The sequence below is a fragment of the Pristiophorus japonicus genome, chromosome 12 (genome assembly GCF_044704955.1).
Source record: "Pristiophorus japonicus isolate sPriJap1 chromosome 12, sPriJap1.hap1, whole genome shotgun sequence".
NCBI classification, from domain to species: Eukaryota; Metazoa; Chordata; class Chondrichthyes; family Pristiophoridae; genus Pristiophorus; species Pristiophorus japonicus.
In genome coordinates, this window is record NC_091988.1 from 82,519,550 (window position 1) to 82,529,137 (window position 9,588).

The 9,588-nt window shown below is 49.4% G+C and overlaps 1 pseudogene; it reads right to left on the bottom strand.

The window, feature by feature from the left end:
* The window catches only part of LOC139276791 (F-actin-capping protein subunit alpha-2-like), a 30,831-nt pseudogene extending 23,298 nt beyond the window's left edge, over positions 1 to 7,533 (bottom strand).
* Between the last annotated feature and the right edge of the window lie 2,055 nt (positions 7,534 to 9,588).

Genomic DNA, 9,588 nt, shown 5'->3' on the forward strand with positions numbered 1-9,588 from the left:
AACAGGAAGTGACTCAACTGTACTCGAGGGCAAAGCTAGAGGACACAAATATAAGTTAGTCATGAATAAATCAGATAAAGAATTCAGGAGAAACTTCTTTACCCAGAGAGTGGTCAGGGCCAAAATTAACAGTCACTTGGACAAGTGTGGATTAATTAAGGAAAGCCAGCATGGATTTGTTAAAGGCAAATTGTGTTTAACGAACTTGATCGAGTTTTTTGATAAGGTAACGGAGAGAGATCATGAGGGCAATGTGGTTGCCGTCATGTATATGGACTTCCAATAGGTGTTTGAAAAAGTGCCACATATTAGGCTTGCCAGCAAAGTTGAAGTCCATGGAATAAAAAGGACATTGGTAGCATAGATACAAAATTGGCAAAGTGACTGGAAACAGAGAATAGTGGTAAATGGTTTTTCGGACTGGAGGAAGGTACACAGTGGTGCTCCCCAGGGGTCGGTACTAGGACCACTTATTTTCTTGATATATATTAATGGCTTGGGAGTACAGGACACAATTTCAAAATTTGCAGATGACATAAAACTTGGAAGTACAGTGAGGAGGATAGAAATAGACTTGGAGACATAGACAGGCTGGTGGACATGTGGCAGATGAAATTTAATGCAGAAAAGTACGAAGTGATACATTTTGGTAGGAAGGATGAGGAGAGGCAATATAAAGGGGTGCATGAACAGTGAGACCTGGGGGTATATGTGCGCAAATCGTTGAAGGTGGCAGGGCAGGTTGAGAAAGCGAAGGTTGTTCTCCTTAGAGCAGAGAAAATTAAGAAGAGATTTGATAGAGATGTTCAAAATCATGAAGGGTCTAGACAGAGTAGATAGAGAGAAACTGTTCCTATTGGCGGAAGGGTCGAGAACCAGAGGACACAGATTTAAGATGATTGGCAAAAGAGCCAAAGGTGACATGAGGGAAACCATTTTTACGCAGCGAGTGGTTAGGATCTCGAATGCACGGCCTGAAAGGGTGGTGGAGGCAGACTCAATCATGGCTTTCAAAAGAGAGTTGGATAAGAACCTGAAGGAAAACAAATTGCAGGGCTACAGATAAAGGGCGGGGGAGTGGGACTAGCTGAAGTGCTCTTGCAGAGAGCTGGCATGGGCTCGATGGGCTGAATGGCCTTCTGTTCTATGATTCAATGATTCTATGAATGTCGAACTTGCTACCACATGAAGTGGTTGAGGTGAACAGCATAGATGCATTTAAGGGACAGCTGGATAAGCACATGAGGGAGAAAAGAATAGAAGGATATGATGATAGGTTAAGATGAATTAGGGTGGGAGGATAGTCTTGTGGAACATAAACACTGGCTAGTGAGGGAGTGGGACTAGCTGAAGTCCTCTTGCAGAGAGCTGAGACAGGCTTGACGGGCTGAATAGTTGGGCTGAATGGCCTGTTTCTGTGTTGTAAATTCTATATGGTTCTGTTGTTTCCTAATAACAGATTGTGGATTATCGCTTAATAAATTTCCAGTGATTCTGATATAATTATTAATCTTTCAGTATGGATATCATATCGGACCATTACACAGAGCGCAGTATCTAATGAACATCTAGTGATTAGTCTCCAAGGGCTGGGGAAGTAAGTACCATCTTTTTGAGGCTAAATTGTCTACAATATGATAGGCGATTGAAGCCTTGTCAGTGCTGTGTGGTAGATTCAGTAATCTGATATTTTAACCAGGCAGGTTCAGATTAATTCAGGATTTGGCGGGTTCTGTTTTCCCTCATTGGGGAGTATACATTGAAATAGATTCTCAGCAAAAGCAATTGATACTGCTCTTCTGATCTCCTTTAGAAAGAACTGGACAAATATGTTTTAACAGAAACAAATACTTTCGTTGTGAATTGGAAGCTGGTTGCATTCGTAAATGAATACCTTTCTCATTCCTATATGGTCCATTAGTTTTATAATAGGATGGCCCCAGCCATGAGCTTTTGACGCCATTTCCTTCAGAAGCAGTTGCTGGGCCAGGAAATTGTCTGAGTCAGTTCTGTAGAAGGTTACCCTAGAGGAACAGAGGACGCAACAGGAACGTTCCTGCATAAAGTAAGTACACGCTAAAAATGTTGGACATGCCTGTAGTATATAAAAGTTGGCTTCTGATGCAGTTCTCCCTGTGTTATCATCATCATAGGCAGTCCCTCGGAATCGAGGAAGACTTGCTTCCACTCCCAAAGTGAGTTCTTTGATGGCTGAACAGTCCAATACGAGAGCCACAGACCCTGTCACTGGTGGGACAGGCATCTGTCGAGGGAAGGGGCTGGTTTGTCGCGTGCTCCTTCCGCTGTCTGCGCTTCACCTCTTCACGCTCTTTGCATTGAGACTCGAAGAACTCAACGCCCTCCCGGATGCACTTTCTCCGCCTCGGGCGGTCTTCGGCCAGGGTCTCCAAGGTGTTGGTGGTGATGTCGCACTTTACCAGGGAGGCTTTGAGGGTGTCCTTGTAACGCTTCCGCTGCCCACATTTGGCTCGTTTACCATGAAGGAGCTCCGCATAAAGCATTTGCTTAGGGAGTCTCATATCTGGCATGCGAACTATGTGGCCTGCCCAGCGAAGCTGATCGAGTGTGGTCAGTGCTCCAATACTGGGGATGTTAGTCTGGACGAGGACAGACGGTGCGCCTGTCCTCCCAGGGGATCCGCAGGATCTTGCAGAAACACCGTTGGTGATATATCTCCAGCGACTCGAGGTGCCTTCTATACATCGGCCATGCCACAGATCCATACAGGAGGGCGGGTATTACTACAGCCCTGTAGACCATGAGCTTGGTGGTAGATTTGAGGGCCAGGTCTTCAAACACTCTTTTCCTCACCTGGCCGAAGGCTGCACTGGTGCACTGGAGGCGATGTTGAATCTCCTCATCAATGTCTGCTTTTGCTGATAAGAGGCTCCCGAGATATGGGAAATGGTCCACGTTGTCGAGGGCCGCGCCGTGAATCTTGATGGTTGGAGGGCAGTGCTGTGCGGCGGGGACAAGCTGGTGGAGCACTTTTGTCTTACGGATGTTAAGCATAAGGCCCGTGCTTTCATATGCCTCATAACCTTCATAACCTTTGCCCTGTGTTATGGATGGGCAAACAACACCCAGCAAAAAGACATTGGGGGTCAGCATCGTGCGTGTAAACAGGGTTTGTGCCGCACCTCTGCCGAAGTAACGCCGGCAGAGTGGGAGCAGCTCCGAGGAATCGCCCGCCACAATAAAGTTTTGTTTAGTAATAAAATGATGTGCGGGGCGGTGTGTGTGTGTTGAGGATGAACGATGCTGGGCCTGTTTGCATCCATCCTCTCTCTGGTACTTTAAACAGCGGGAGTCTGAGGAGATTACTTTTTTGGTGAGATAAAATATAATCAGAACGATATTTGTTGCATTTTAGAAGAAAGTTTGCTACCCAGTGGAATTCCCCTCCAAGGTCCCTCTGTAATGTCACTGACAGGGAGGGCAGCCATGGCTGGAACAGCTCGACTCATTTTAATAAAGGTTTCAACTACAGAACAGCAGTCTGACCCAGGAAGACACGCTATATGGACTGGGTATTGCTGCCTTCCTTCTTGGTTAGTGTGTTTTCCTGCGGTCACATCGCTTGGTTTCCAGGCTGTACACTAATCATATTGCCTTCCACATGTGCAACACATGACAATGAGAGGCCACTTACTGAGCAATTTCCGTCCGGGTAGTACGTCTTCACGTAGCTAGTGAGTGCACTTTCTATAGCACTCCTCCAGCTCTCTATAGGAGTATCTAATGCACACGGCTGGATGTCAGAAACATTTTTGCTCAAGTGATCAAATTTAAATGAAATCTTCTGCATTGGATCCAGAAAGTATCCATTCCCAAGGTCACCGTATTCGGTGATGAGCACCTAAAGAATGAACAGATAAGTGAGTTTACAGAACAATCAGTTTTCCAGTAATTGGGACAAAATCAGGAGAAACTCGTAAGGCATTTATTTTTGAATGTTAGTAACTTGTATCCCTTTCACATGGATCATTTTAAAATAATGCATATATGTCAATCTAGAACATGAATAAAAACTGACCAACAGTTTCAAAAAAGCTGATAACTCAAAAACAGCCCTGAACATAACTTGTGAAAACAGGCAGTTACACTTAAAGTGCAGTGGGACATGTTTTTTTTCATGACTGAAGCCACTCGAATACACAACATTCAATCAGGTGTGTTCTGCATATAAAAAAAGGACACACTTATTTGTACTGCAAAAATGGCCAACTGGCTCCACCCCTTATTTCTGATTGGTTCCCTTGGAGGATAAGCCACACCCTGATGTTGCACAGGAATGTGTTACTGGATCCGCCCATCCCAAGGTCTCACTGACTTTGCAAATTGTAACTCGATCCACTTTGACTTCTGACACAGGACAGAGCTCCCTGGAAGACAGCAAGGGCCAGCCAAAGTGCCTTACCCCAGAGCAAGTGTATGCCTCTCCCAGCCAAAGTGCCTTACCCCAAAGCAAGTGTATGCCTCTCCCAGCCAAAGTGCCTTACCCCAGAGCAAGTGCATCTTTCCCCCCGCCCCACCATAGATGGGGCAGGCATTGTGTACGGATTGTTAAAATAGAAACATAGAAACATAGAAAATAGGTGTAGGAGTAGGCCATTCGGCCCTTCTAGCCTGCACCGCCATTCAATGAGTTCATGGCTGAACATGCAACTTCAGTACCCCATTCCTGCTTTCTCACCATACCCCTTGATCCCCTTAGTAGTAAGGACTACATCTAACTCTTTTTTGAATATATTTAGTGAATTGGCCTCAACAACTTTCTGTGGTAGAGAATTCCACAGGTTCACCACTCTCTGGGTGAAGAAGTTTCTCCTCATCTCGGTTCGAAATGGCTTACCCCTTATCCTTAGACTGTGACCCCTGGTTCTGGACTTCCCCAACATTGGGAACATTCTTCCTGCATCTAACCTGTCTAAACCCATCAGAATTTTAAACGTTTCTATGAGGTCCCCTCTCATTCTTCTGAACTCCAGTGAATACAAGCCCAGTTGATCCAGTCTTTCTTGATAGGTCAGTCCCGCCATCCCGGGAATCAGTCTGGTGAACCTTTGCTGCACTCCCTCAATAGCAAGAATGTCCTTCCTCAGGTTAGGAGACCAAAACTGTACACAATACTCCAGGTGTGGCCTCACCAATGCCCTGTACAACTGTAGCAACACCTCCCTGCCCCTGTACTCAAATCCCCTCGCTATGAAGGCCAACATGCCATTTGCTTTCTTAACCGCCTGCTGTACCTGCATGCCAACCTTCAATGACTGATGTACCATGACACCCAGGTCTCATTGCACCTCCCCTTTTCTTAATCTGTCACCATTCAGATAATAGTCTGTCTCTCTGTTTTTACCACCAAAGTGGATAACCTCACATTATACTTCATCTGCCATGCATTTGCCCACTCACCTAACCTATCCAAGTCGCTCTGCATAGCATCCTCATAGCATCTTCCTCGCAGCTCACACTGCCACCTAACTTAGTGTCATCCGCAAATTTGGAGATACTACATTTAATCCCCTCGTCTAAATCATTAATGTACAGTATAAACAGCTGGGGCCCCAGCACAGAACCTTGCGGTACCCCACTAGTCACCGCCTGCCATTCTGAAAAGTACCCATTTACTCCTACTCTTTGTTTCCTGTCTGCCAACCAGTTCTCAATCCATGTAAGCACATTACCCCCAATCCCATGTGCTTTAACTTTGCACATTAATCTTTTGTGTGGGACCTTGTTGAAAGCCTTCTGAAAGTCCAAATATACCACATCAACTGGTTCTCCCTTGTCCACTCTACTGGAAACATCCTCAAAAAATTCTAGAAGATTTGTCAAGCATGATTTCCCTTTCACAAATCCATGTTGACTTGGACCTATCATGTCACCTCTTTCCAAATGCGCTGCTATGACATCCTTAATAATTGATTCCATCATCTTACCCACTACCGATGTCAGGCTTACCGGTCTATAATTCCCTGTTTTCTCTCTCCCTCCTTTTTTAAAAAGTGGGGTTACATTGGCTACCCTCCATTCCATAGGAACTGATCCAGAGTCAATGGAATGTTGGAAAATGACTGTCAATGCATCCGCTATTTCCAAGGCCACCTCCTTAAGTACTCTGGGATGCAGTCCATCAGGCCCTGCGGATTTATCGGCCTTCAATCCCATTAATTTCCCCAACACAATTTCCCGACTAATAAGGATTTCCCTCAATTCCTCCTTCTTACTAGACCCTCTGACCCTTCTTATATCCGGAAGGTTGTTAGTGTCCTCCTTAGTGAATACCGAACCAAAGTACTTGTTCAATTGGTCCGCCATTTCTTTGTTCCCCGTTATGACTTCCCCTGATTCTGACTGCAGGTAACCTACGTTTGTCTTTACCAACCTTTTTCTCTTTACATATCTATGGAAACTTTTGCAATCCGTCTTAATGTTCCCTGCAAGCTTCTTCTCGTACTCCATTTTCCCTGCCCTAATCAAACCCTTTGTCCTCCTCTGCTGAGTTCTAAATTTCTCCCAGTCTCCGGGTTCACTGCTATTTCTGGCCAATTTGTATGCCACTTCCTTGGCTTTAATACTATCCCTGATTTCCCTTGATAGCCACGGTTGATCCACCTTCCCTTTTTTATTTTTACGACAGACAGGAATGTACAATTGTTGTAGTTCATCCATGCGGTCTCTAAATGTCTACCATTGCCCATCCACAGTCAACCCCTTAAGTATCATTCGCCAATCAATCCTCGGTAATTCACGCGTCATACCTTCAAAGTTACCCTTCTTTAAGTTCTGGACCATGGTCTCTGAATTAACTGTTTCATTCTCCATCCTAATGCAGAATTCCACCATATTATGGTCACTCTTCCCCAAGGGGCCTCGCACAACGGTATTGCTAATTAATCCTCTCTCATTACACAACACCCAGTCTAAGATTGCCTCCCCTCTAGTTGGTTCCTCGACATATTGGTCTAGAAAACCATCCCTTATGCACTCCAGGAAATCCTCCTCCACCGTATTGCTTCCAGTTTGGTTAGCCCAATCTATGTGCATATTAAAGTCACCCATGATAACTGCTGCACCTTTATTGCATGCGCCCCTAATTTCCTGTTTGATGCCCTCCCCAACATCACTACTACTGTTTGGAGGTCTGTACACAACTCCCACGAACGTTTTTTGCCCTTTGGTGTTCTGCAGTTCTACCCATATAGATTCCACATCATCCAAGCTAATGTCCATTCTAACTATTGCATTAATCTCTTCTTTATCCAGCAATGCTACCCCACCTCCTTTTCCTTTTATTCTATCCTTCCTGAATGTTGAATACCCCTGAATGTTGAGTTCCCAGCCCTGATCATCCTGGAGCCACGCCTCCGTAATCCCAATCACATCATATTTGTTAACATCTATTTGCACAGTTAATTCATCCACCTTATTACGGATACTCCTTGCATTAACAGGTTTATTGGGTATGAAGTGAATAGTGACAGTGTCATGACTTCTGGATATCATCCACTCCAACGATGTCCCTAGTAGGGGTTTGTAAGAACGTGATCCATCTCCCCTCTCCCCTCCGATTTCCCCCCCACCACCCGTGTCTCTCCCCCTCTCTCTCCCCTCCCCCAGTCTCTCACTCTCCACCCAGTCTCTCACTCTCTCCCCCCCCACCCCTCCAGCCACCCGCCAGCCTCTCTCTCTCTCCCCAGCCTCTCTCTCCCCCCAGCCTCTCTTTCCCCCACCCAGCCTCTCTTTCCACCGCCCCAGCCTCTCCTTCCCCCACCCAGCCTCTCTTTCCCCCGCCCCAGCCTCTCTTTCCCCCGCCCCAGCCTCTCTTTCTCTCCCCCAGCCTCTTTCTCTACCCCAAGCCTCTTTCTCTCCCCCAAGCCTCTCTCTCTCCCCCCCAGCCTCTCTCTCTCACCCCAGCCTCTCTCTCTCCCCCCAGCCTCTCTCTCTCCCCCCAGACTCTCTCTCTCCCCCCCAGCCTCTCTCTCTCCCCCCAGACTCTCTCTCTCCCCCCAGACTCTCTCTCTCTCTCTCTCTCTCTCTCCCTCCAGGCTCTCTCTCCCCCAGCCTCTCTCTCTCTCCCCCCCAGCCTCTCTCTCTCCCCCCCGCCTCTCTCTCTCCCCCCCGCCTCTCTCTCTCCCCCCCGCCTCTCTCTCTCCCCCCCCGCCTCTCTCTCTCCCCCCCCAGCCTCTCTCTCTCCCCCCCAGCGCCTCTCTCTCCCCCCCAGCCTCTCACTCTCCCCCCAGCCTCTCACTCTCCCCCCAGCCTCTCACTCTCCCCCCAGCCTCTCACTCTCCCCCCAGCCTCTCACTCTCCCCCCAGCCTCTCACTCTCCCCCCAGCCTCTCACTCTCCCCCCAGCCTCTCACTCTCCCCCCAGCCTTTCACTCTCCCCCCAGCCTCTCACTCTCCCCCCAGCCTCTCACTCTCCCCCCAGCCTCTCACTCTCTCCCCCAGCCTCTCTCTCTCCCCCCAACCTCTCTCTCTACCCCCAGCCTCTCACTCTCTCCCCCAGCCCCTCTCTCTCCCCCAGCCTCTCTCTCCCCCCTCCAACCTCTCTCTCTCCCCACCTCCAGTCTCTCTCTCTCTCCCCTCCAGCCTCTCTTTCCCCCTCAGCCTCTCTCTCCCCCCAGCCCCTCTTTTCCCCGCCCCAGCCTCTTTCTCTCCCCCCAGCCTCTTTCTCTCCCCCCAGCCTCTTTCTCTCCCCCCAGCCTCTTTCTCTCCCCCCAGCCTCTCTCTCTCCCCTCAGTCTCTCTCTCTCTCTCTCTCCCCCCCCCAGTCTCTCTCTCCCTCCAGCCTCTCTCTCTCTCCCCCCAGCCTCTCTCTCCCCCCAGCCTCTCTCTCCCCCCAGCCTCTCTCTCTCCCCCCAGCCTCTCTCTCTCCTCCAAGCCTCTCTCTCTCCCCCCAGACTCTCTCTCTCTCCCCAGCCCCTCACTCTCCCCCCAGCCTCTCACTCTCCCCTCAGCCTCTCACTCTCCCCCCAGCCTCTCACTCTCCCCCCAGCCTCTCACTCTCCCCCCAGCCTCTCACTCTCCCCCCAGCCTCTCACTCTCCCCCCAGCCTCTCACTCTCCCCCCAGCCTCTCACTCTCCCCCCAGCCTCTCACTCTCCCCCCAGCCTTTCACTCTCCCCCCAGCCTTTCACTCTCCCCCCAGCCTCTCACTCTCTCCCCCAGCCCCTCTCTCTCCCCCCTCCAACCTCTCTCTCCCCACCTCCAGTCTCTCTCTCTCTCCCCTTCAGCCTCTCTTTCCCCCTCAGCCTCTCTTTCCCACCCCAGCCTCTCTCTCTCTCCCCCCCACCCCAGCCTCTCTCTCTCTCCCCCCCACCCCAGCCTCTCTCTCTCTTCCCCCCCCAACCTCTCTCTCTTTCCCCCCCCAACCTCTCTCTCCCCCCCTCCAACCTCTCTCTCCCCACCCGCCTCCAACTTCTCTCTCCCCACCTCCCCTCCAACTTCTCTCTCCCCACCTCCAGTCTCTCTTTCCCACCCCAGCCTCTCTTTCTCCCCCCAGTCTCTCTGACCCCTGCCCCCAGCCTTTCTTTTCCCCCCTCCAGTCTCTCTCTCTCT